The sequence below is a fragment of the Canis lupus genome, chromosome 5, assembly GCF_011100685.1.
Source record: "Canis lupus familiaris isolate Mischka breed German Shepherd chromosome 5, alternate assembly UU_Cfam_GSD_1.0, whole genome shotgun sequence".
NCBI classification, from domain to species: domain Eukaryota; kingdom Metazoa; phylum Chordata; class Mammalia; order Carnivora; family Canidae; genus Canis; species Canis lupus.
In genome coordinates, this window is record NC_049226.1 from 68,908,014 (window position 1) to 68,912,652 (window position 4,639).

Here is a 4,639-nt window from a genome sequence, read left to right on the forward strand (position 1 = left end):
CTTACCGGCTGTGGGACTCCAGGCAAGTCACCTAACTTCTCTGAGCTTTAGCTGCCTCGCTGGATAACAACTCAACTCTACCATAAAGGGCTGGTAGTTCAGTGATGTGAGGAAAATGTGAGAAAGCCCTCGATAAATGTATTTCCACTTCTTGCCCCTACCTCATTCTATAATGCAGGATAGTGGTGAAGTGGTAAAGACAGGGGACGTGGAGTCTTAGGTACTGAGTTCAAATCCTAAGCCACCATTTGCTTATGGTAGCCAGAGGCAAGGTACTTCACCTCCCTAGCCTCAACGTCCTCATCTGTAAAATGGGTGTGGTGGCGACAGTACCCTTCATGGAGCGTTAGTGGAGATTGATTGGGAGAGTGTGTGTAAGGTACTTGGCACAGCGCTGGAGACTCCAGAACTCAGTAGGTGTTAGTCCTTCTGCTTGCCTGACAGGGAGGAGCAGGAGGAGGAGGAGGAGGGGGAGGAGGAGGGACCCTAAGGGAAATGCTGAGGGGGACAGGGGCAGGCATGGAGCCTGAGAACCAGGCATTTCCAACAGCTGGAGCTTCAGCCAAACCTGCAGGGAAGGAGCAGGGATAGGGACAATGCCCCCCCCCCCCCCGTCCTTCCCCCCCCTTCACTGTGGTCATGCAAAGCAGGACAGAGAAAGGGATGAGGGAGAGGACCCAGGCAGGCAGGCAAGCAGAGCAGCTGCCCCTCGGCTCCTCTGCTCCTGTCCTGCTTTAATTCCCTGCAATGCACATGGCAGGTCTGGTGATCATGCTGCCATGTGAAAAATATCAGGTTGCAAAACACTGTTATATCATGCTTCTATTTTTGTTTCTTAAAAAGCCCTTGAAAAAAAGTTCATCAAAATGTTGATAGTAGTTATTTCTGGATGACTTTTCTTTTTTTAAACTTTTAAATATATTTTTCAGTTGCCTGAAATTTTTACCTGAAATAAAAAAAAATACGACAGTGAGCATGCGTGACTTTTAATAATTAGAAAAAGCCATATTTTCCCCATTTCCATTTTGGATGGAAAAGAAGACATCTATATCTATATCTATCTATATCTATATCATCTATATCTATATCTAGCTCATAATTTGTGCATCTTCGAGAAAGCTTTGTTTCATCCTTCATTAGATGCGATTTGATCCCATGAATACTTGGAGGGCATCTGCTGTGTGCCAGCTCCCCACCCTCGTGTGACAAGGATGAAGAAAGCAAGCTCCTGCTTCTAGAGAGCTCAGAGTGCCCGAGTCACCACTTCTGGTGTTTATAAACGTCTCACATTTTCTGCCTTAATAATGTATTAAATATAATTCAATCTCTTCATGATAATTCAGTGTTCTCACCAAGAACCAAGTTATAGGGGCACCTGGGTGGCTCATGGTTGGGGGTCTGCATTTGGCTCAGGGAGTGATCCTGGGGTCCTGGGATCGAGTCCCACATTGGGCTCCCCACAGGGAACCTACTTATCCCTCTGCCTGTGTCTCTGCCTCTCATGAATAAATAAAAATAAAATCTTAAAAAAAAGACCCAAGTCATAGTGAAATGTTTTGTTGAAGATAAATTCCTATTGCATGGCATGGTTAGCATGTTCCTGCAGCACATAGGGTCACTTATCCCAGGACTAAGTGGTCTGAGTAATCATAATGATGATATTCACACCTTCTGAGCACTGACTACATGCCTGGGGAGATGCTAAGCCTTTTGCACACTTGATCTCATTTAATTCTCAGATGACCTCATGAAGGAGGGGCTTAGTCTTCCCATTCTACAAGTGAGAAAACTGAGATTTGGACAGGTTATGTAATTTGCCTGAGGTCACACAACTAGTCAGGGGAAGCACCAAGATTTGAACCCATTCCAGCTGATTCTAAGGCATAAGACATTCATCTCCCTGCTGTACCACCTTTCTGGGTGCACAGTACACATCATGGACTGCAGATTGTTCCCAAGACAAGGTTGGGGGTGGAGTGGAGTGGGGTGGGGTGGTAAGGATAACTCCTGTCCTCCTGTTGGTCCAGCATGTTGCTTCTCAAAGATTCCTACCAAGGGGTGTGGCCTCAGTCTCCCCTTGAGGCTGAGTGGGCCTGTGAGGCTGCCAATGGTACGGGGCTTCCTGCTTGCTGCTCAGATCTCCCTTCAAGAAAGTTTCCTGCTCTGAGGCCAGGACCACTGTCACCTGCAGTGTGCACCCCATGTCCCATCTCAAGCCAAAGCCAGGCTATCCCTGGGCAGCCCCATCAGCACCTCAGTAGGGTGCAGGTTTAGGGCCCAAGCCATTTTCATCCAGCACAGCATCCTCCTGTGGACAGTCTTACCCTGCAGTGGGAGGCTGGGTTGGCCACCACAGTCCAACCTGCATTGCCATCTGAGCACTCCCTTCTCTTCCAGGTGTCAGATTCACCCTGTGTTCTGAAGGCTTTTCCTGGCTATCTTGCTTGCTGGTCCGCTGTTCTCTCTTAGGCCTTATTCCCAAGCAACCTCTTACACTCCTAACCCTGTCTCAGTGCTTGCTTCCCAGGGTGGGCTCAGCTGACATAGCCTATTGCTGTCCTGTGACCATCAGAACGTGATGGAAGCATTCCTGCATGACGGCCAAAGCTGGGGCATAAAGGGCAGGCAGCTACTCCCGCTGCCAGGGAGGCAGGTTGAATCCCCTGAGGCCACCAGGGTGTGAGGAAGCCCAGACTAGTGTGCAGGGGAAGAGAGAGGCCCTGGGCTTCATGGAAGGAGAGGGAGAGGCCTTGCCAGCCACCAGTTACTCTGATCCCCTCCTGTTCCCTTTCCAGCCGTCACTGGACTGCAACCACAGGAGAGCCGGGAAGCCAGGACTGCCTGGGTTAGCCCTTCCCAAATTCCTGCTGGACTGAGGCCCTGGGAGGTAAACTTTGGCTGGTTGTTTCAAGTCACAGAGTTTCGGGCTGCTCCGTTCCCCGGCAGCGGGTACCCAGTGTGAGTACCGGACAGAGGTCTGGGAGCCGAGGCCCGTCATCCTTCACGATGTGCAGGCATCTCTGCTGCTGAGAGCCCTGCACACAGTAGGTGTGTCCCCGCTTTGTGTGCTCTAGGAGTTTATACCATACGGGCTCATTCTGAGCTCCCTGGAAAGAAATGTGTAGCATTCAAAACCACTTTCTAATTAAATTGTGGCAAGGATCCATTCTAAGATACCCAGCAAATATTTGTTGATTAGAGAAACAGAAGGCGCTTCTGAGACCTGGGATTTAGTTTATGAGACTATGAAACTCAGAATTATGAAGCCTCTCAGGTCAAATAAACAGAGAGGATTTTCACGCGGTACTGGCTCCTGACCTCCTGACCAGTGACTATTACCGGTGCATGTACGCAGTTGATGCTGGGAGAGAAAAGTTGTCCTTGCATCTCCTTGTCCCCGCCTGCCACCATCCTGACACAGACCACGATCTCTTTAAAAAGGAAGAGACCCAAAGAAAAAGAAAGGAAGAGAAAAGGGAGACAGGAGCACAGGGCAGTGCAGAGTCCAGGCCTGGGAGTGAGGGGACCTGATGCCAGCCTGCTGAAGCGGCACCAGACCAGGGCCGGCTGATTTCAGGGACACCCTTCATCCTCTCTGGGCTCAGTGTCCTCATCCATATATGCACAATAATACCAGCACCTCCCTAAATGGATTGTTGTGGGAATTCAATGAGATATGAGTTATTAGGTGATATATAATGAGATATACAAGTGAGTTTTATTGCCTTAAAGTACTTTACGCTCGGAAGCGTTGCTCACCAAAAATTATTACGAAGCAGCATTTATTTTCTTGTTGTAAGATCACTTGTCATATAGCTTAGAAAGCAAATATGGTAGCTGAAAACAGGGAGATTTTGAGCTGTATATACCTGGGTTTGAAATGCTATCTTTACCAATGTAAATATAACTTGGTTGGTAAAGCTGTTAGCAGAATCAACTCAAGCTGAACATATGCACCCCATATGACTGGGCAGTTTCCTCCTAGGTATACACCAAACAGAACATATGTTCACCAAAAGACATGTACTGGAATATTCGTAGCAGCCCAGGTTTTAAAAGCCCAGACCTGGACGCTACCCAAATGTCCGTAATATTCCTGCATAACAAATTGCCACAAAATCAGTGACTTAAGCTAATACACATTTTCATCCCGTGGTTTCTGTGAGCCAGGAATTTGGGGATGGCCCTCGCTTCAGAGCCTTACAAGCTGCAATCCAGGTGTCTGCTAGGCAGTGGGCTCATTTCAAAGCTCAATGGCAAGGGTTCACTTCCAACCTCATGTGGTTGTTGGCAGAGTTTGCATCTTTGACTGTATAAACCCAGGGGCTTGGTTTCTGGCTGGCTGTCAGCTGGAGGCCATCCCTAGCCACTAATGGCTGCCCTAGGCCACAGGGGCTTGCCACGTGGGCCTCCCCAGAATGCCATTGCTTCATCAGAGCCAGCGAGTAGGAGAATCTCCTTGCAAAGTGGAGGCCATAGTGCTCTGTAATATAATCATAGAAGTGAATGCCATTGTCCTCGCTGTATTCTATTGGCTACAATCACATCATACACCCTGCCCACTGCCAAGGGGAGGGGACCACACAGAGGTATGGACACCAGGAGGTGGGCACCATGGGATCCCCTTAGAGTCTGTCCA